This window comes from Protopterus annectens, chromosome 12.part0 (assembly GCF_019279795.1).
Source record: "Protopterus annectens isolate FY-2018-M chromosome 12.part0, PAN1.0, whole genome shotgun sequence".
Taxonomy (NCBI): Eukaryota; Metazoa; Chordata; order Ceratodontiformes; family Protopteridae; genus Protopterus; species Protopterus annectens.
This window is the reverse complement of record NC_056746.1, coordinates 737,407,161-737,431,370: the sequence shown is the minus strand read 5'-3', so window position 1 is coordinate 737,431,370 and position 24,210 is coordinate 737,407,161. Positions and strand designations below refer to the sequence as shown.

The following is a 24,210-nucleotide window of genomic DNA, read 5'->3' as shown; positions in this document are numbered from 1 at the left end:
TCTCCTCTTACCTCCCAACACTCAGATTTGCGAGAGATGCACTTACATATCCAAATTGGAAGCCACGCACTCTCCAGCCAAGACCGGAATAGCTGGTCAAGAGGAGAAGGTCAACACTTGCACCACATCATGTGGAACACATAGCCCTCCAGAACACACACCAGCAATGCCTTCACATAAGAACACAAACCACACACCCACCTTCGCGGAGGCCCTCAATAAAAATCTACCCAAACAGCAGAGGCCTCCAAGGCAGACATGCATTCAAACACCACAACACAACACTAATCACAAGACACACAACTCTCCTAAACAGTGTGCCACTGAACCAAAGCCCCTAAGGCAAAACTGGATGCCCAACACACTAGTCATATGTGACTCAATAGTGAGGCACACTGATGTCCCACTCACTAGGCCGAACAAGGAGAAAGTAACAGTCAGCTGCCTGTCAGGTGCCAGGATCTGCTACTTAATCCATGCACTCAGGTCCCTCAACAACAAGTACAAATAAAACTCTGTCATTGTACATGTGGGTGTGAATGACCTGAGACATACCTCCCTGGACTACATGAAAACAGACATGGAGGAGCTCTTGGATTATGTAGCCCAAGTGGGTATGACTCTAGCCCTGAGCAGCATCCTACCATCACCCAGAATGATACCACAGTACAAGCAGAAAATGATAGATTTCAACAACTGGCTAAGTTTCTGGTGTCATTTCAAGGGGATCCAGTATCTGTCTGCTTGGGATGACATGATTGACAGATGGACCTCGATGCTTTGCCAGAGATTGCCTGCAACTGTCACCCCTGGGCTTCCGGACACTAGCCAATGCTCTTGCCACCCCTAGAGTGCCTTTTTAGGCTTTTTTCCAAAGACCAAAATTACAACCGTAACAGCTACAAACAAATGCAATCTGAGGGTCATGCTGCTCAGTGCTAGATGTCTAAATCTCAAAATGCACTTGCTTGAAGCACTCCTTAAAATGGAGAACATTGACATCGGTGCTGTAACAGAGATCTGGTTCAAAGCAGCAGAAAGCATCCCTGCACTACCAGGCTATAACTCATTCCAAACCTTTCGGCCCCAGAACTTGGACCGAAGCTCCAAAGGTGGTGGTGTTTCCATATTCATAAAGGATGCGCACACCTCCAGACTAGTAGGCCAACATAACACAGAGATACTTCAGATGCAGCTAACACTGGGTAACACAGCAATTCAGTTCGTAGCCTGCTATAGGTCCCCAACCATGTCCCAAGACTCACACTCCACGTTCCCAAGTACCCTGGAGAATATCAGGGTCCAACCTAAAACTCTCATACTGGGCGACTTCAACTACTCCTCCATTAACTGGGAAAACTATTCATGTACCAATACACTTGCACAATGTTTCCTGGAATTCATCAATCCCAGTGCCCTGTACCAGCTCATTTTACCTCCACTAGAGGTAGCAACATCCTTGACCTGGTCATTACTAACATGGGTGGCCGTTGCTCTATATCAATAGTCAATTCCTCCCTTGTTAGATCTGACCACAAACTAATCATCTTGGAAATCCACATCCCTCCTAGCCCCCACCACCTGCAAAGGTAACCACCATGAAAAACTTCTTCAAAGCTAACTTTGGGCTCCTAAAAACAGAGGTGGCTAACTTCATGGCACCCATGCAAATGGAGAATAGTTGCATGACTGCTGAATCATACACCAATGCACTGTACAAAAACGTACACAAATGCATGGATCTCGCCATACCCAATAGAACCAACATGATCTCCTCCAAAAAAAGGAAGCCAAGCTGGTGGTTCTCTAACATAAACAACCTCTATAGCAGACGGAAGAAACTGATGCGGAATAAGGTGAAGTCCCAAGACTGGAAAAACTCCCTTATCAGCCTCAACAAAAAATTGAGATCCCTCATCAAATCCTCTAAAGCTAGCAATGAAAACATAATTGCAGCAGATAGTAAAGAAAACCACAAGGCCTTCTACAGTTATGTAAAGAATCTCCATGGCAATACCCAGATTTGCTCTGAGCTACTGCACAATGGTAACTCCTATACCAAGCCAACAGATATTGCCAATATATTGGCCAACAGATTCAGTGCCAACTTTATCCCTCTCCCACCCAAAGGACCAATCACAATACCAGTATATTTGCCAGGCACCCAGCATTACTGCTGCACAGGTTAAAACAGCACTGTCCAAGGCCAAGAATACAGCTTCTACAGGACCTGACAATATTCCTGGCTGTGTTCTACATGAACTATAAAGTGAACTGGCACCACACCTGTGTGCTCCGTTCAATCACAGCCTCACCTCAGGCTTTGTCCCTACCAAATGGTGCACTGCTACAGTCATCCCTCTCCAAAAAGGAGGGGCAACTACAGACCCTGGGAACTATCGCCCCATTAGTCTGACGAGTCTGATATGCAAAGCTATGGAATGCATCATCATGGACCTTATTATTTATTTATTTTACATTTGTTGACCGGGCTAGTCTAACTGGATACATGTCAATTTTGAGTAGAGGCCCGGGGAGAAAAGCTCCAACACAAATACACAGTTTGCGTCTTTCGGCTTTTCCCGGTTTGGGGTCGCCACAGCGGAACTCCGGTCCGCTAATGATTGGTAGTGGATTTTTTACATACTGGGTTACCAGCCCTGATGCACAACCTTCAACGAAGGCATGCCCCATTCATGTATGCCTCCAGCCAGAAGACGCTCTAGCTGAGAATCGAATGGGACAACGTCTTGCTATGAGGCGACAACGCTACTGCAGCACCACCACCGCATAAAAGTTGCGACAGTTCAAGCTTGACGCAACTGTTATTAAAAAAAGTAGAATACTGTTGTAGCAGTACAAGCTTGATGCAGCTGTTATTAAAAAAGTACAAAACTAATGGTGAGCATAATACAAATAGTAAAGATAATATACAAAAAGTTGTTTACTTTATCCATATATACATAGAATTAAATTGGAAAACATGATTTATATGAATCGGTAAGGAGAAGTCTGTAGTTAGTGCAATTTAATATTAGGTGAAAAGTATACATAGGTATTATCACTAAGTGGGTTGCAAACTGGCTCACAGATAGAACCCACAGTGTGAAAAAAGAAGTTATGTACTCACCATAATGTTCCATGCAAGTTGTTCATCTCGCCTTCATTCTTACTGATGAGTTCAGAACCGATCCCTGGCTCCAACTCAGCCAAATGCAAAAGCTCGACGTCTTCAACCAGCTTGTGGCCTACTCCCTATCCCATTATGCACTAGTGCTTCCCTCACATCTTGTTTACAGCCAACTACACTGATAGGTAAATACCCCCGGCAAGTAGACACAAGAATACAGTAGATAAGGACTAAATATCACCAAGATTTTTCTCAACTTCCCGGTCCTCAAGAAATTCTTGGTAGGGGAATTGGTGGGTGGGATGCAAGAATGAAGGCGAGATGAACAACTTACATGGAACGTTATGGTAAGTACAATACTTCTTTATATGAAGTTGTTCTATCTCACCTTCATTCTCACTGATGGATTAGCATCCCAAGCACCATCTTTCCTGGGTGGCTCACGGAAGTACATTCCACAGAACCGTGGAACCAAAGTAGGCTCCGTCCCTGGAGGCCCTATCCAATTTGTAATGAGTGATAAGGGTATGAGGTGTACACCATGTGGCTACTACACAAATGGAATCTATGGGTAGCTTAGCCAGAAAGGCTGAAGATGTGGAAACAGCCCTAGTTGAGTGGGCCTTTACTTTATGATTTAGTGGCATGTGCACAGAGCTATATGTAAAGGAAATGCGATCTGATAACCATTTTGACAACGTGGTTTTTACCACAGGAGCACTCTTCTTTGAATCTGAAAAGGAAACAAAGAGCTGTTCTGATTTTCTAATGTCCTTAGTCCTTTCTAAATAGAATCAAAGTTGCTTACAGACATCAAGTTTGTGCAGCATATGTTCCATCTTATTAGTATATTTTGGGGAAAAAAACAGGTAATTCTACAGTCTGTTTAAGATTCGTCTCTGAACAAACGTTAGGTACAAAGGACGGATTTGTCCTCAGCAAAACTCTGCCATTGTGAAAAATCAATTACGGGGGTTGAATGGACAATACATGTAATTCTGAAACCCTTCGAGCAGAAGTAATTGCTACTAGAAAAATTGTCTTCCATGATAAGCATTTTAGGTCGCAAGATGAGGCTGGTTCGAAAGTGGGCAAGATGAGTCAAGAAAGAACAAAATTTAGGTTCCATGGTGTAGCGGGGGATCAAATAGGTGGTCTCAAATGGACAGTACCTTTAAGAAAGGCTTTAGAAAGTCTATGGGACAAGATAGAAGCCCCTTGATTGCCAATATGAAAATTAGAAATTGCTGCCAATTGAACCCCAATGGTTGCTGCAGCTGCCCCTTCATTAAAAAGCTTGGTCAGAAACTTAAGAATGGATGCAGTTGAAGCCAAATACTGGTTAACATTGTTTTGGGATGCCCATATGGAAAATCTTCTCCATTTCCTAAGGTATAACTTCCTGGTAGAGGATTTATGAGAAGATGTTAGGATGTTCTGAGCTGCAGGTGAAAGATTCTGGAACCCGGCTATTCTTGGAATTGGTGCAGTCAAGCTGCCAATCTGAGGGTATGAAGAGCCCCTGATGAATGAATCAGAGGATTTGGAACTGGGTCCAGCATCCATGGTTCTTCCAGTAGATGAAGCTGCAGGAAGGGGAACCAAATCTGACAAGGCCAATAAGGGGCTATTAGAATGATGGTCCCTCCCAGAGTCTTGGCTTTCTGTAAAAATTTGGGTACCAGAGAGAACGGGGGAAAAGTGTAAAGGACACCTGGGGGCCAATTGTGTATGAGCCTGTCGGGGTATCCCCCGGAGTGGGCATTAGGGCAAAGTAGTTGCTGCAGTTGGTGTTGATGGGAGTTTTAAAGAGGTCCCAGCAAGGCTGGCCCCATCTGTGGAATATCCTTTCTGCTACTTCTTTCAGGGACCAGTCGTGAGGCAATAAAATTGCTCTGCTCTATTTGTCTGCTATCACACTGGATCTTCCCAGAATATGCATTGCTATCAGAAAGCGCTGGGTGGATATTGCCCACTGCCATACTCTCAGGGCCTCTTGACATAGGGGGGTAGGATCTGGTTCCTCTGTACCAGACCACTGACATGTTGTCCGTCTGTATTGCAATAGTCCCTAGAGGAAGAAAGTGTTAAAAGGACTGCAATGCTAGTAGTACCGCACTCATCTCTAGGACATTGATATGCAGATGAGCCTCATGTTTCTCCTATGTGCCTTGGGCTGTCCTTCCCTGAAAATGCCCCCGCCCACCCTATCAGGGAGGCATCCGTGGTCACAGTGGCAATAGGAGTGGATAGAACAAAAGGGCGTCCTATTGTAAATTGAGGAGAAGTCAGCCACCAGTAAAGATCCTTCTTGCATGCATTCATTATTATAAATCCGGTGTGACATTGAAAGTTCTTGAAAGGGCCATTGTGTAAACAGGAGCTACTGCAGTATACGCATATGCATTCGACCAAAAGGAATGGCAATGCTACCGCCATTGTCCCTAATATTTTGAGCACTGTTGAAGCTGGGGCTTTTTTTTGAGACATGGTTTAGGACTTGTTGTCGAAGGGCCCAAACACTTTCTTTTGGAAGATTTATGGTCATAGAGATGGTATTGAGATCTTCTCCTATAAAAACGGTACATCTGGATGGCAATAAGGCAGATTTTTCTGAGTTTATGGTAATGCCCAATTGACTACATGGTTGTATCCCTTGCTTGTATGAGTCGATGCTTGGTGGTGGCAGCGAGGAGCCAGTCATCTAGATATGGAAACACCTGGAATCCTAAGCATCTCAGGTGAGCCATGACTAATGCCATACATTTGGTGAAAACTCTGGGGACTGTAGCGAGACCAAAGGGCAGAGCTTGAAACTGATAATGACTGGCTCCCACCCGAAAGTGCAGATGATCCCTGGATGGTATGGCCATTTTTATGTGGTAGCACGCATCCTGGAGATCTACTGAGCATATCCAATTGTCTTTCCCTAGAAAGGGAAGTATAAATTGTAGTGTGATCATTCAGAACTTTGTTTTTTTGACAAATTTGTTCAACCTGCCGAGATCCAAAACGGGTCTCCAGTCCCCCGTTTGCTTTGGAACTAAAAAGAACCTTGAGTAAGTTCCAGATTCTCTCTGGTCCGCTGGGACTGGCTGGATGACTCTTGTTTTCTAGCAACCTTGCAATTTCTATGGTTACTTGTTCCCTGTGAATGGGTGGAATGTCCAGGATTTTTCTCACAAGGGATGGAGGGGTGGCAAACGGAATTGAATATCCTCTGGATATGATGCTTTGTACCAAACGGTCTTTTGTTATTTTTAGCCAAATGTATGGGTAAAAAGATAAGCATCCCCTGACTGCCTCTAGAGGTGGAAAGACAGGCCTCCTTTCAGAAGCGCCGATAGGGCTTTCCAAAGAACTGATCTCCGTCTCCTTGATTCTGTGGGCCCCTCTGCCACGTGGATGGCGTCTTCCATTATTACCCCCTCCTCTGCCTCTAGAGGAGGTTTCACCACTTGTGTCAAAGAAAGCTCCTTGGGATTTACGAAACCACATCTTCCCACTTTTCTGACCTTCAGAATAAGGTCTGGTAGGGGTGGAAAAACAAACTCCTACAGAAGACAGAGTCTTTCTATCTTCCTCACACCTGGTAAGCGTTTCCTTCACTTTTGGTCCAAAAAGGGACGAACCATCAAACAGGGTGTTAAAGGATGACTTATAGGGCTCCGCAAAGGAACACAAGCCCATCCAGGAGCGTCTCCTAAGAGCAATTCCTGTACCCGCTGCCCTGCTCGTTCCATCAGCTGCATACGAAATCAGATGCGTGGAAGAGTTTATTTTATTTTTATTTATTTTTATTTATTTATTTAACATTTGTTGACCGGGAATGTCCGACTAGGTTCCACAGAGCCTGTTTTCAGCAGAGGCCCGGGGAGAAACGCTCCAGATGCATGTCTTTGGAATATAAGGGAATATAATATATAAATATTACAAGGGAATTTAGGGTAGCAAGCTGGGAAGTTACCTTACCTGAGACCCCCACAGCTACTGCACCCTGTAGAGTATCTCCCAATTCCTTAAGGAGATCTCTGTGTAGTATAGTAAAATGTGTAAGATAGTTCAGGGATCGAAGAGCAAAGGCCACTGAACTAAACATGCGCTTTCCATATCTGTCCATGATCCTAGAATCCCTATTAGGAACAAATGTAGAGGTCTCTGACAACTCCTTTTTGGTGGCTGCTGCTACCACCATAACATCAACGGGTACTCCTTTGGTAAGGAAAGTCTTGTCATGGGGTGACATTATGAATTTATTAGGCCTCTAAGTGACAGGTTCCATGGTATCCAGGGACTACCATGCCTTTCGAGAAACAAGATCTTATCAGTTCAACAAATGGTGGAGTCACCCAAGAGGTGGAGAGCTGGATCCGAAAGCCTTCAGGAGTACTGACCCATCAGCAGTAGGGTTAATGGACTTCTAGCCACCCCTCTGTTTCAGTATTTCCAAGATATCACCGAAGGAGATATCTTCAGAGGAGGACCGTGGGGACCCTTCTGACTCATCTAAGTCAGTATCCGATGTGATGGATTCCTGTGGGAAGTCCAGATGCTTCCTCTAGCAAAGCCTCTTCCTGGGAACCTCCTCAGTAGGAGTTTCTGGGGAGGTCCCGGAAGAGCAGGGCTCACCCAATAGAGTGACCTGAGGCTCTGGTTCTCTATGCTTTTGAGGGATCAGTGAAGCAGAGGCAGACACAGGGACTTTAGGGGAGGAGGTTGCTGGTACCGATGATGTGGATGCCCGAGGGTACAACACTCTCCTCATGGTATTGAAGGCCCTGCGGCTCTGATCCAAACAGACTAGAAACAGGCAGTCTCCGTGGCACCGAAGTGGTGGGCTCCGAACCCGAGGTAGGTGCCAAACTCACCAAGCAGAGGCCCCAAGAGGTAAAGTTGGAACCAAGAGGTAAAGTTGGAACAGACAGATTGGTATGACTATCCTGTCCGGACTAGACCAGCGAGTGTCAGCTCCTAGACTCTAAGGTCGGCACGGAAGAAGTCAGGATAGTCGGAACCGACAGGCCCGGGAGGAGTGTTGGCTCCGACGGTTCCACAATCATCAGCTCCGAACACTCCGGCTCCAAAACCTCGAGTCGAATCGGAGGAGGAATAGTAGTCATGGGCTGGGTCCTAGTCAGCTCCGAAGCTGGAAGGGTCGGCCATGACAAAATTTTTGCTAGTGCCGGTGTCTGCAGAAGTGTCTGCACCACTCGATCCACATCCTTATCAGTCTTGAGGACCGAGAAAAAGCTATAGAAGAAGCCAATGATTGAAGGATTGGAGACTTTAAAGTAGGAGATACCAGCTCCAATATCAGGGACCGGCTCCTACGAACAACAACCTCCAGTTCCAAAAGCAATGGAGCGGAGGTGGCAGTGTGACTCAGTTTAGAGGTTGATAAACCCTTTGTCGGCTCCGACCCAGAAGACAAATTGGAAGACAAAGTCTTGGAGGATTTTAAAGGCTTGTCCAGTTTGTCCTTAAGCAGCCCTACCCAGTTAGGGCATAACAAGAATTTCCACATGCACTAAGACAGCACACACATTTTATATATATATATATATATATATATATATATATATATATATATATATATATATACACACACACACACACACACATATACATAAATATTTATACACACACACATATATATATATATATATATATATATATATATATATATATATATATATACATACATATTTATATACACATATACATATATATGGTTCTCCTTGACTTTATCAACACGCCAAAACACTGACGCTCAGAAGACCGACTCCAGAAGACCAACTCCAGAAGTCCGACGAGACAGATGATCGACAAGGTGAAATCCCGACAGCCGAAACACCGACATGGGCAACGTGTGAGCGCGACTCGGTAAGTGTGCGATAGTAAGGGATTTAGCGTTAGGGAGCGGACAGGTAAGTGTGAGATAGTGGGGGATTTAGGGTTAGGGTGCGGGAAAGGTGAGTGTGCGGTAGTGTCGGACATAGGGTGCGGGTAAGGTAAGTGTGCGATAGTGACGGAGTTTAGGTTTAAGGGTGGGTTAAGTGAGTTAGGGTTAGGGTGCGGGTAGGGTAAGTGTGCGGTAGTGTCGGACCTTAGGGTTAGGGTTACGGTTAGTGCATGTATAGTTGTGTGTAATGAGTAGTTTACGTTTTGTGTGTCGGTGTTATGGTGTTCAGTTTTGTGAGTTGTCAGTTTTGTATGTTTTCGGTCTTTTGGTGTCGGTGTTGTGATAGGGATCCCTATATATATATATATATATATATATATATATATATATATGTATATATATATATATATATATATTGCATACATACACACACACACACACACACACACACACACACACTATATATAAAAATGCATATGTAATACTGCTGGGTTTCTCTGCTCTGTGATGCTCCTTCCTCTTTCCAACTCACCAATGACTGCAGCAAACTCTAGTACTAGCAACCCTTGGGTAACTGGTACCAGCAGAGCAAAATGAAGCGGCTAATGCTTAGCTGGATCAGTACAACATGGGGAGGATAAAAGGGGTACTATATAACTGATCAAGGCAAAGTACGGAAGAATGACAAAGGTATTTTATCTAGGGCAAAATAAGTTATTAATGCAGCTAGACAGAAGGATTTGCTGAAGACTGCTGCCACATGGTGGTTAATGGACAGGAAGGTGTCTCTGACAACTCTAGCAGTCTAGACAGGACTGCTGTCTATACCATACATAAGCTGCTGTTGATACTTTTTGCATTTCCAGTACATCACTGACTAATTTTCTGCACACAAAGGGTTTACATGGCACCCAGCATTGACGTCAAGACTCTGCACTATTTTAGCACTTCCCAAAAGACATTTTGGGTTAGGGGGTCAACTACATTTTTCAGGTCCAAAACTTCCACTATCCCTTCAATACCTGCACAAGGACAAATAATTAATGCACCGATACATGACTTGGACAGAATCTATACAGCTCCCCTTAAATCAGAATCTGGCCTTTCTAGTGCTCTGGCATAGACGTCCCATGGAGACTGAGAGGCATGATCACTCCCTTTTTTAAACAGTAACACTCCCATCTGTCCCCTTCTCTGACTTCTGTATAGCCATTATTTATTTCACATTTTAGTTTTACCAACTTGTGCATTTTTTTCTAGAAACTGACTCTTCACTTGTGCAATTTCTTCCAAGTAACTGACTTTTCTTTGTTTTTTTGTAATGGCATACTGTATGAAAGACAAGCAAAGTTGTCTTTTTCATGCTGCTGAGCCATTGGAGTAACCCTGTTGTGATGCCAGAGTTGGTGCAAAGCTTAAAAAAAAGAGCAATGATGAAGCCATGGTTTGTGACAGGCTAAATGAAATAGTTAAAAAATAAGATATATTTTTTCATCTCTCATTTTCATCTGCAGTGTGTTGTTCTCATGGGTAGGAATGAGAGTTTGCCTGAATATTAAATGGGCAATATCTCTGAAATGTGATGAATCTCCATATATGTCTGCTCCTCTTGTTAAATGTGTCAGACAAAAAAAGAGTAACCAGTGGGATGCAATTGCTATAATGGCTTATCAATAAGACCACAGGGAAGATTCAGGATGCAGTGAAATCAGACATGAATGTTCAGAGAGTCTTACAGTGGTTGTGATGAGTAAAAGAAATGGTTTTACTATTTGTTTTCCCAGCTGATATCATGGACAGTGGGAGACAGGGAAAAGACATTTTATGTACTTGTGTATTAAAAGAAATTGCAAAGAAAAGACCTGTTGATGCTGCTACTTGCATGTGAACCTATGAATTCTAAATAATAATGCATTTAGGGTCAGTATTTCCACAGTAAGATATCCAGGGAAGTTTGATACTTGAAGGTTAGGTTTTTCTGTATGCATTTTTCTATTTTATTGCCTTTTAATTGATTATCCTCTGTGTGCCAGCCTACATATATTTTACATTGTACTTGCACTATTTTTTATCAGTAAGTAAACTTGTTTATCTCTAAGCTCTGGTGGATGATACTGACTTAAATGTGTAAGTAGGCACCGTTGTTTATCTGTTTACATGACAAGAAAGTGATTATTTATACTGTTGAGTTTAGAGCTGTAAGGCAGTATGGCAAGACATATTTCATGAAACTGCTTACAGACCTCTACTAGTGAAAGAAGCATTAATTGGCGCATTTCTTATTTTGTCTTGATTTAGACCAGCAGGTAACTGGAAGTCTCCAAAAAGGTGGTAGAGCTACTACATCAGAAATAAAGCTGTGGGGAATTGGGGAATTCTGCAAGTCTTCCCTGTGGGTGTGTGGGTATAAATCTTTTCTGTGGAAGGCACTTACAGTAGACAAAGTGGCCCTGGAAGTCATTGGTTCACAGAAAGAGAAGTGAAAAAGGGGGCTGTGGCAATGCTCGACCACAGAATCATAAGTAGCCAGCGCGCAACTAATCTAGGTGCAGAGATTGGAATCCCATACCCAGGGCAGCACTGCATATACAGGATTATGACTGGATCACTGATCATAACAAGCATATTATGTTTTTGAGACATGAATACCAAGAAATTCACATTGAGAGAGAAGAAAAAGAGGCAAATCTGGCATCCATGCCAATAACATACAATTCTTCATTACTATGGGAGATCCTTTCATAATTATTTGTAGTGCATGGAGTTTTATATCTCCATGTACTACCAGTTAGTAAAAAATTAGATTAGTTGTTCCCGCTTTGAAAGCTGGTAAAGGAGTGGGAAAGTGGTTGATATCCTAACACATTCCCTGTGACAGAAGGCAGAAACAAGTTGAAATGTAGCTGTTTCATACCCTACTTTGAATCTATGCTCTCACACACCAATCAGTACATATGATAATGAGTGGGTCATCAGCATGCACACCTCAACTCCTACTCCACCCAAACCCACATCCCTACATATGCGGAGGTCCTCACCAGAAACATACCTAAGCACCAGAGACCTCCCAAACACAAACACAAGCATGCTACACATAATAGTTCCTTTGCAAAATATAATACACATAATAGCTCACATACCAGTGTCTCACCTGTCAAGCCCTTTAAGGCAAAACATAAAACCAAACATATTAGTCATAGGTGATTCCATCATGAGACACACAGATGTCCCTCTCACCAGGTTGGATAAGGATAAGGTGAAGCTGTCTGTCAGGTGCCAGGGTCCATCATATCACATATGCACTCAAGTCTCTCAACAACAGGTACTGTTATGACTCTGTCATAGTCCATGTTGGTGTGAACGAATTAGACGTACCTCTCTGGACTATATGAAGAGAGACATGATTAAGATCTCAGACTGTGTGTCTCAGGCAGGTATGTCCCTAGCCTTAAGCAGCATTTTATCTTCACTGAGGATGATGCCTCAATACAAACAGAAAATGATGGACTTCGGTAATTGGATTAATTTCTGGTGTCATTCCAAGGGAGTACAGTATCTGTCAGCCTGGGATGACACGATCGACAGACCTCGATGCTTTGCCAGAGATGGTCTTCATCTGTCACCCCTGGGATTTCGACTACTGCCCAAGGCCCTTGCCACCTCCATAGTGCCATTTTTAGGCATTGTCTTAAGGACAAAATTCCTGATTTAAGAACTCCATCGAAGAATAACCTCAAGGTTTTGCTGCTAAACACTAAGAGTCTTAACACAAAACTGCATTCACTGGAAGCAGTCATCACCTTGGAAGATACTAACATTTGTGCCATCACAGAGACCTGGTTTAAGGCTGTGGGGAGCACTCCAGACATACTGGACTACTCCTCCTTCCACACATTCAGACCACAAACTGAAGACATGAAAACTAAAGGAGGCAGTCTATCAATATTCATTAAAGACAAATACACCTCCAGACAGGTTAGACAGCATGATTCCCTGGAGATACTTCAGGTGCAATTATCTGTTGGTAGGATACCCATTCAGGTCATTGCCAGCTACAGGAGCCCCTCTATGAATCAGGACACCCACTTTTCCTATTTGGATCTACTGGAGTCTATCATGAAACATCTGAACATCATGGTTTTGGGTGACTAACTACCCATCCATTGATTGGGGAAATTACTCATGCGGAAACTCACTTGCCCAAAGATTCCTCAACTTCATTAACTCCAATGTCCTGGACCATCTAGCTGACACCCCCACAAGGGGTGCCTACATCCTGCATCTGATGCTTATCAGTATGGGTGACCACGGTAGCACCCCAATTGTGAGGTTTTCCCTGGTGAGATCTGACCATAAATCAGTCTCATTCAAAGTTACTATCACACCTGACCCCCCCCCCCTCATAGCATAAACTAAACTAAAAAACTTCTCCAGAGCATATTATAACCCCTTACAAGATAGTATAAATAGCTTCACTGCATCTCCTCCCTCAAATGAACTGGCAACTATGCAGAGTTCTACACAAATGCTTTACACAAACACCTGAACAACTGCATGGACTTGCCCGTACCTGATAGGACCTAAATAAGCTCAAGGAAGAGAAAACCTGTCTTGTGGACAGCTGCCATTAACAGGCCTTACAACAAGAGGAAAAAATTGCTGTCTAAGAGTAAGAGGGAGTGGGCCCCAAACTAGAAACACTCCCTCCTTAGCTTAAACAAGCAAATAAGACTACTTGTGACGTCTTCCAAAGCTAACTACACATCCAAATTAGCTTCATCAACTAAAGACGACCATAATGCGTTCTTTTGTTATATCTGTAACCTAAAAGGAAAGGCTCAGATTTGTGCTGAACTGGTGATTGATACCACATATACCTAGCCTGTGGACATTGCTAACCTGTTAGCCAACAGGTTCTGTGAAAACTTCACTTTCCTTTCCCCGTCACACTTACCCAAAGACATTGCTATAATTGGTCCTCTACCCTGTATCTCTAAAGAGCAGGTCGTGAATGCCCTCTCCAAGGTCAAAAACACTGCATCCAGGGGCCATGATAAGATCTCAGGTGGTGTCCTACATGGGCTCAAAACAAGAATTGGCAACACAATTGGGTACTCTTTTTCAATCATAGTCTAAGCACTGACTTCATCCCAGCTGAATGGAAAGAGGTCACCGTTACCCCCTTGTACAAAGGTGGTGCTTCCACGGACCCCAGAAACTATAGACCTATTAGCCTGACTAGCCTTACCTACAAGACCATGGAGAGAATCATCATGGGCCTTATCAACAAAGACACTGGTAACCTGTAAACACTTGACCCTACTCAGTTAGAACTTGACAAAGGGAGATCATGCCTGTTAAACCTGGAGGACTTCTTCGACACAGTCACAAAGGTCCTTGAGGAGGGGAAGTCTGTGCATACAGCCTACCTAAACTTAGCCAAGCCTTTTGACATTATCTCCCACTCAGGCATAATTGACAAACTCACCCAGCTAGGTATCAATCCGTATGTCATTAGATGTGTTAACTGGCTCACTAATAGAACCCATATAGTCAAAACAGGGGAATCGACCTCCAACAGCAGACCTGCAACTAGTAATGTTCCACAGGGATCAGTCCTGGCGCCTCTGTTGTTTGGAATCTATTTCTCCAAAGTGCAAGCTAAAACTAAAAGGTCTGTGGCTGACAAAGTTTGCTGATGACTGCAAACTGGGAGCGGTCATAGAATCTCCAAACGATGTCAACATCTTACAAGGGGGTCTTAAACAAATGACTGGTGCTAAAGTCATGCCCATAAACTCAATGCAGAAAAATGTATCACCCCTTTTGGTAAGAGTGATGTTCCTGCTAACTACCACATTAATAACAACACCCTAAGTACATACACCGCGGTGAGAAACCTGGGCACACAGACTGACAGCAACCTTACCTTTGACTATCATGTCTCTACAGTGGTAAGAAGGACATTCTCTATTGTTCATCTCATAAGAGCACTGCCTCCAGGAAAAACAGAAGTTATAACCTCCCTGTACTCTTCCCTCAGACCAATAATTGAGTACAATGCCCCTTTTGGTATGTACCTTTCCAAGCACCTGCAGCAATTACAGAGACCACAAAGGTTCCTCAAAAGGAAAATTCAGTGTCTTCTGCATCTGTACTCAAAAACGCAAAAGACACAATGTAAACTCAGAACTAAAACAAAAGCAGTTCACAGACTCCACTGGCAGCAAAACAGGGTTAAGGAACAAATCCAGAAGGTTGAATTGTAACATAAAATCCTTTATTTGCTAGTATAATATGGTTATTGTATCCTGCAGCAAAAGACACTGTGCCGCCCCAGCTGGTACCAGTGGAGTCTGTGAACTGCTTTTGTTTCAGTTCTTCTGCATTTGTCCTATGAGGATCATCTGAAATCATGGTCACTTTATTCTGTTTTATACAGACTACACAGAGGTGATCTCTGCCTTGCACACAAGGCCAGTTTTTGACCCAGCTTTATTGGAAATGCTGCATATAAGTCAAATGGTACATGGGTTACCCGCTCTAATGGCCTTAACCTGGTATGTGACATTAATAGAACCTGCTGGAGGGACAAATTTGTCTCCCAGAGGTTGCCACACCTTTGGAACAGACTCCCTCTTCATGTCAAGCAAAGCACCTCATTGGCCCTCTTCAAACGCAATCTGAACGATTGGATGGGCAACCATAAATTCACCCCAGGTGTTCCACCCATGTCTTTCTTGGACAGGGGTGATAGGTGCTGATCGTGGAAATAAGGGTAAAACTTGGCTAGGCTTGTAAGGGCCCTAGGGTCATAAGCCTAGTAACCTCCTCTGATGCTGCAGCTGTTTATTGGTCAGCGGTGTCTGCTTTTAGTGCAGACTCAACCTTAACAATACTTAGGGTGGTACTAAACAAGTGTTAAGCACCACCCTAAGCAATGTTAAGGTTGCATCTCACACTGTAGCAATGCTGAACCAGGAAATAATTTAGACATTTTTTAAGCATAAAATCGGACACTTCATGTACTACAATCCCATTATGCTCTTGGACTGAGGTTGTACTTGCAAACTAGTTATCGAAATAGCCTTGCATAAGCCTTCTTGCAGTCACCTCACTCTTATCTGGCAGTGGTGGGATTCATACCCTGTCACTGTCAGCCATATTGGATGTTATTGCGTAGGATACTGCCATTTGGGTATAAAATTTAAGGGCAGCAGTTACAGTTCACCTTTGCATTTGGCATCAGTGGTGCCAGTCCCCCTTCATATTTGGTTGCAATGGTGTAATTCCCCCATCACACCTGTATTACATTTGGGATTACTGATGTATGGCCTTACCTTGGGCAATTCCTTGAAACTGGGCTTACAGTCTGAAAGGGACCCTACTGGCCATCATGATGAAATGTGATTCAAATTTAATGGTATGACATAAAACTCAGCTCTCGCCTTATTAAACTAGTGCTCAGAAAAACACAATTATTAACAAGCATTGTTCGGCCATTTTAAGAAAACTCTCATAATCCCAAAGGAGGATGCAAGCTACTTATCACAGAATGTCAACCGTGCCAAGTCTTACTTCTCAGACTGTTCCAGCTTTACAAACAAAACAGAGTCACAATGTGTTTGTGAAGTTGAGTATCAGTCTTAATACGAATATTCTCATATTTCTGCAACATAATGTAAAGAGTCTATGGTAAAGGCGCTATCATTATGCATGGCAAAGGTGAGGAATTTTTACAGAAATGCAAGTTGTTAGCATACAAACCTGAAGGATTAATTTAAACAGAGTACAGTACGCTGCACCCCAACATACTGTACTCTGTATAGTACTCTGCACCCGAGAATATCTTGTGTGAGTTTCTCCAGCAGTCGGTGGGTCACATCAGAATTCACCTGCTGCAGTAGCACTAGTCATTCAGCACAAAGGAATAGACTGTCATTCAGTTCCATGAGATGAAATCAAAGGACCTCTACCCTGTCTTAAATTGTATTTCTATGGCCAATGTGCTCAAAGGCAGTAAAATTCGGTATCAAGTATGGCAACAGCATTTTATAACCTCATACAAAGTCAGATGTCTTATACAAGAAATTGCCATATACGTGTCAGGCATTGTAGCATTAACATTAAATTTTACAAGATGAGTCCATGCTGTTACAGGCAGTAACAGTTTTAGGAACAGAGATCACAGTGTTTACAAAAAGTTTATGCAACCTCTTAGCAGCAGTAACAAATATATATGATAGACAGACATACTCTATGAAAACAATACTCTTGAAGAATCTCTGTTCAGAATATGAAAATTGAAAGAAAAATTAAAATTCAGTGTTCTGCACTTAGTAACGTAAAAGTCAACTTTTACACAAGCTACAAACACTGAATCAATGATACTGTCAGAACTAACTCAAAACAACTCTGCAAAGTGAACTTTTTAGGTAGGGTAGATGACACTGGATGTGCACTGCATCTTCCTTTGAAATTAAAGTATTTCTCTTTCAAGGGACAGGATTAACCTGATCTCAGAACTCACACTCCCTAATATTCTTTCTGTGTACCCACTCTGCACCCTGAACAGAAGTAATACAATTCAGTAGTCAGTTCTGCTCTGCTGATGTTTGCTGTCCCACACCCTTTTAGAAGCAATATATGATACATGAACTATTTTACTATTGTAGTACTGTAGACAGAGGGTGCAGCGGTAGCGTTGTCGCCTCACAGCAAGAGGTTCTCCCGTTCGATTCTCAGCCAGAACCCCTTGTGTGGAGTATGCATGTCCTCCCCGTGGTAGAGTGGCATTCGAAAGACATGTGTGAATGGGCGTGCCTTTGTTGAAGGTTGGGCGTCGAGCTGGCACCTCGGCACCATAAAAAAATCTACTGCCAATCATTAGCAGACAGGAGTTCCGCTGTGGCAACCCCTAACTGGGAAAAGCCGAAAGAAGAAGAAGTACTGTAGACAGACAGTGACTATTTCACAACAGAACACTACAGAAACATTCACATCTGAACACTACAGTAACATTATTTCAATATAAAAACTCTGAAAAAGTGACTGCTTATGAATAAAAAAAAAATCACATGCATAATTACCAGGTATGGATACTTAAAGAACTCAAAAGCATCAAAATACAACAGACAAACCACTAAAGAACAAGCAAAAAAAAAAAGTTAGGTTTACTCAAACATTTTGAGTAATTAACTTTCATATAACAATATTTGCATATTGTCAAACTTGTTACTACACCACATCAGGAGAAAAATCACCTTTCAAACATCAGAAAGTCACTCCTGAAGCAGTGAAGACAACCGGAGAGATAAGAAAAGCAAATTGTCACCACATATGTTTATAACAGAGACAGTACTGAATTCATATAATACACCAAAAGTAAATACAAACTCTTTACGTCTTGATAACACACTAATAAATTAAAAATTAATGTATCGTCAGGTGTCAACACACATTTCACATATTCACTTTCAGCCCTAACTATTGAAAAAAATGCTACTTCACAAACAATCATCATCTAGCAGCTAATCTTCAGAAACTGTTCCAAGGCAAAGAAAAAGGAGCCATAATCCCAGTGTCAGAATCTAAACTGCTCCAGTACATGTATCATGACACCCATTTCAAAATATGAAATAAATTACTGAACTGCAACATATTTGTAATACTACTACCCTGCAACATATTTGTAATACTACTACCCAATAAATATTATCATCATCATCATACGTAAACACTTATCAAATGTAAATTATAAAAAAAAAAAAAAGTGAAAAAGCTGTAATTACTTTTACCAACCAACCAAAAACATCTAAATGCAAAATGTTCACCTTCTGTTATTATTTAGTCTTATACCCGCTATTAAATGTAGCTCGTTTTCAAAAGCCAGGCAGTATGATATGCAATCCATGCATGTGCACAGATAAGTGTGTGTGTGTGTGTGTATATATATATATATATATATATATATATATATATATATATATATATATATACACACATGCACAAGTTAGCATTTCCAAGCAAGTTACTGCAAACTATTTCTGAGCAACAAAAGGAGGATTAATACCATGAAGTACAGATATATTACATTTAATTTGAATACCAAATAATCAAATTCTCTGCATTATACATATACTGCATTGTTTAATAACTCACATAAAAAATAGTTGGTGCCTAGGAAATCTAGCAACACATGTGCCAAGTTCTTCGCTGTACCAGCAATTCAGGATTTTTTTTTTTTACCCAATATGTAATTTTCTACATTATAACTCATTCAGTTAACATACAACATAACAGAACTTTGGCAAATAATGTATTTACATGATGTATAGCATTCTACATTCTTGTACCTTAGCCAAAAACCATGAAAGATACACAGGGTCACATATGCAAGTTTTTTTTTATTTGCACATTGAAGTCCTGTGAAACTATTTCTGTCTAACAAACTTCCCCTTTCCTAAAGTGTACACATGCTCACTTATCTATACATATACACGTGTGTGTGTGTTTATATCTATATCTGTACTGGATATCTTGGCACTCCTTCCTTCCACGCTCCGAACCAGTGACAAGAGGCACTCCTCACTGACCTTGCGGCCAGCTATCCCTGGCCAGAGATCCGCGGCACTGCAGTATCTTTAGAGGCATTCAGTCATAATCCCACAGATTGTTTTGTCTCACAATGGTCTAACCCCAGCTCACGTTCCCTATTTGTGGGTGAACAATCCAACGCGTGAATTCTGCTTCACAATGATAGGAAGAGCCAACATCACAGGATCAAAAAGTGATGTCGCTATTAACACTTGGCTGCCTCAAACCAGTTATCCCTCTGGTAACTTTTCTGACAGCTCTTGCTTAAAACCCAAAAAGCTAGAAGGATCGTGAGCCCCCGCTTTCATGGTCTGTATTCATACTGAAAATCAAGCTCAAGCAAGCCTTTTTCCCTTCTACTCTACGGGAGGTTTCTGTCCTCCCTGAGCTCGCCTTAGAACACCTGCATTACTCTTTGACAGGTGTACTATCCCGGTCACACTCCCCACCTGATATTGTCCTCAGAGTGGGTCACGCCCGGACACCCAGGTGCTTAGAGCCAAAAGCGAGAACCCCAGTGGGGCTCCCACCACCTCACTGGGTAAGTGAAAAAAATGATTTCACTGGTGGCTGAGGCCTCCTTCTTATTCTACACCTCTCATGTCTCTTCATAGTGCCAGACTATATAAATGTGTCTATGTATGCATGTGATCACATACATAAGTTTATGCATATAGACATATACCCATCCATACATACACACAGATGTCTACACTTAAAAAACACACACAACACACAGACATGCACACTGGCACACATGAAAAACACATAGCTAGTATAACAAGAACATACCACTACTGACTCATAGTTACCTTCTTTGCTAGTTCACCTGTATCTTCTTTAAATGATTCACTTGTAATTTTGTCGCTATGTTTCTATCTATAGAAACATTTTCATGCTAATATGTCTACATCTGGCAAGAGCAGTTATACTCTTATAAGTCAGGCTGAAAGTGAATCCTTATTAACTCATTCACTCCAATGGAGCTTGGGAGGTTTGCACTGTAACTTCCAATGGGCGGAGCCTAAGCCTTTTGACAGAATCAAATTATGTCCTCACATTTCAAACAAATGTTCGTATCTCTGGAACCATAGAGATTATAAAAGAAGTATTAATTGCAAACTCTTCAGCACAAACTATTTTACAGTGGTAGTATTCTTTAGGTTATGCTCCGGGGACCCAAGCAACATAATTTCATTCAGCTTGCACTGCTGTGTATACCTGATCGACAATACAGTTTACTTTGACTTAAACCAAATTTTATAAGTCACAGTAAACACAGTAACTATTACATTTGTAATATTTTGTAAATAACTTACAATACTTTAACAATCACTCAAGTTAAACACATACTGTCAAGCAGCATTTTATTAATCTAGCTGAAAGCTTTCATACGAGGTTAAGAAGTTCTGTCTGTGTTACTTGGTTGTTGAGATATTTATAAAAAATGTGAAAATTACATCTATGTAAATTAATATAATAAAAACAACAATATCTATTTACCTGCACTAAACAGAGGTTAATTATTAATGCAGCTGAGTTTGTCATTGTGTTAGCTTTAAGATGAGATCTTTTAAAACCTTGTACAATAACATAGTTTTGGAATTAAGGATGCAAATATGAACACGCAATATTTGACACCTACTGTTTGAAATAGACTTTATTTTTACTCACTGAGAAGGATGGGCAGGCGGTAGAAGTTTAAATGCAGCATGTAAACGGCAAAGTACATGAACTTACTGTTTTGTTTTTGACAACAACAGTCAGCCAGTAGATATATATATTTTGCTCTTGTGTTTAATCTTCTACCTCTCCTCCATCATTGCATTCAGTAGATCTATATATTTTGCTCTTGTGTTTAATCTTCTACCTCTCCTCCATCATTGCATTCCTTTCCCCCTTTCTGCATCTTATCCATGTCCTCTTGAATGTTTCTGTGGATTTCCTCTCTACCACCTATTCTGGTAGCCCCTTCCTTGGGTCCACAATCCTCTCCCCGAACATGTATATGAAGGTAGGACATCTGGTATCTATCTTTGTCTTGGGAATATGCTCCCAACTTAAAATAGATTTCAATTTAAGGTGTATGCCCAGCTGCACCCAAGAATACACATGCAAAAACAAATTTAGCTACATTCATTATCTTATTTTCCAGGGAGCAGATTTACTTCCTGAAATATAGTAATTGGAAAAGATATCCAAATTCCATCTTGCTGGGTGTTGAAGACAACTTATCTTTAGAAACTGTACACTTCCAGTATAAATGTAATATTTAAACATCTCCTTGGATTGTGTTTTATTGCCGCTATACACCTTCAATGTAAATGAGACTTTTTCATATAATGCTTTATTAAAAAAGAAGACTAACCACACAAAATTAGGATATGTAAACTATTAGGCGCATCATAAAATGTTGTTACAAGTGGCAACATATAATACTCAGAAAGGCATTACAAATTTCAGGAAATTACCATGAAACTAAACGAAAATGGTGCAATCCAGTCCAGAGAATAAATGCATTTGACAAATATTTTATGCTTAAAAATACTTTCTACAAATCAAATCAGGAATGCTTAAGTTTATACTTTGCATGGCCCATTACCAATTCACCTGGTTTACAAGTTAATATCACACCTCTCAGCCTTATAGGGTTACCACCTGTCCCACTTTGCAAGGGACAGTCCCTCTTTGGGCAGTTGTGTCCTGAGATTTTAGGACAAAATTATTTCCTATATTTTATGTAATAGTTGAATAAAACAGTTATTATGTATCTGTAACACCTAAATGTTATAAGAAACAGAATAAGTAACTAAAATGACAAGAATAAGATTGTATTTAGGCAAACAAGTTAAGTTCTGTCCTTTGTACTGGGTGTGGGTATGTTTCTGCCTTCAAAGTCTGACGCTTGTACCAAAAATGTCCCACTTTGGGCATTTGAAAAGGTGGCAACCCTACAACCTTAAAGTACAATAAATCTGTTAAGGCAAAAAATAAAGATGGGACAAAGGCCCAAAAATAAAGACTTTTTTTAATAAATTGTTCTTACAAACGTAGAACGTTTATAAGGTGTTGTGTTAAAATGGAGAATATGACATCTGAAACACAATTTTCTGTCATTATTTAATGACTTCAGTCCTCACCGATTTGCAAGAAAACCACGTTTTTGTTTTTTTTTTGGGTTTTTTTGGGAGAAACAAACCAAAAAATATGTGGCAAGAATCTGGCCATTCTGTGAAACTCTGCCCAGCGGAGTGGTATGATATACCCACCATTCATCCTAAAAGTTTAACTCGTTTGACCAGTTTTGTCTCTCCAAAAGCATTTTTGAAACGACGAATACTAAGTCTTCCCGTTTTCCTCATTACAACCATAACCCCTCCCGAAAAACAGCAACAAAAAAATAAATACGTTTTGAAGACACCTCCCAGCCCAGTTTCACTAAACCCATTCTTTGGATGCTTTGCCTCTACGCTATCAACCATCCGTTACCTTCCAGGTTAGCCTCAAATAAATGGCAGCAGATAACCCCTTCCTCAGCGTTACTACCCCCAAATAAAAAGAAACTTAGGTACCATTTAATCCAAAAGGTGGCGAGGAACTCTTCGGGTGTGACTGATCCTCCAGAGCGGTCAGTTCGATCCCGGCAAGGAAAACAGGCTCACGACGTACACCGAAGCTCCGGTTTCTAAAAAATCTTTAAAGTATTTGCGGAGAAATTGTGAGTTTAAGTCCACTGTTTAGTAAAAAGTTGACCAACTGAGCAGAAGGATTGGAGCAGATAGCTGGGGGGCGTCCTGGGATTCTTCCGTGGAACTTAGGCTGGTATGAAGCTAGGCTGTTTTTTATGTAACTCTGGAACTTAAAGAAACAGGCAGAGTTATACAGATGGTTTGCAGAGTTCCTGGAAGTGTGTAAGTAATGCAGACGCACCCCCTGACGTAGTGCTTACTGGAACTACTGGCTAATTCCTCTTAACAGGACTTTCCTAAATTGCAGTTCTGCTAACTCCCATCCCAAAGAGTGGGCGAGAGAAGACAGAAACAGACCCCCTCCACGCTTCACGGGTGTAGCCAGGCATACCCAACGTAAGACTTACCAAAAGACTCTAGCAACCGTTTTACACATGTTGAAGGAATACATGTCGTTGTAGCGACCCAGTACAGACTCCACTTCCAAACTCAATTAAATACCTCGATATCAGTTATACTGTAAGAAGTTTTAACGATGGTCAATGTGCTTGCCTTCGTCTTTAAATACATAGTGTTAGCAAACACATAGAGAGGGAAACATAACTGTATGATCTCTTTGCATACAAAACTATAGTTTTGGTTGTTTTGTCTGCAAGCTTGCACCCCACAATGTGACCTGGCTGTTATAAACGAGCATTGTAACCAAATGACGGGGATATTAGGTGGTGAGGTTGTAAGGGTATCCGGCTAAAAAAAGATACACCATTTCCAAATGTCTGCTTATACCCTTGCATTTCTTCCCTCGTGCATTTATTGTGAGCGCATAGCAAAACTTCAAACACTTTTTTTCTCTGTTAAAATGAACTGCCAATGTTTCGAATAATCAGAGCTAT

The 24,210-nt window shown here is 41.6% G+C and overlaps 1 protein-coding gene across 4 annotated transcripts in view; it reads right to left on the bottom strand.

The window, feature by feature from the left end:
- The window catches only part of LOC122816784 (interleukin-4 receptor subunit alpha-like), a 635,553-nt gene extending 611,806 nt beyond the window's left edge, over positions 1–23,747 (bottom strand). Inside the window, exon 1 of one of the 4 annotated variants that reach the window (XM_044089808.1) lies at positions 23,725–23,747. The gene's annotated coding sequence lies outside the window, so the exon portion shown is untranslated. Of the gene's footprint in view, positions 1–20,440; positions 20,465–23,200; positions 23,586–23,724 lie in introns of those variants that run through there. The other 3 variants (XM_044089809.1, XM_044089806.1, XM_044089807.1) reach the window with 3 other exon arrangements.
- Between the last annotated feature and the right edge of the window lie 463 nt (positions 23,748–24,210).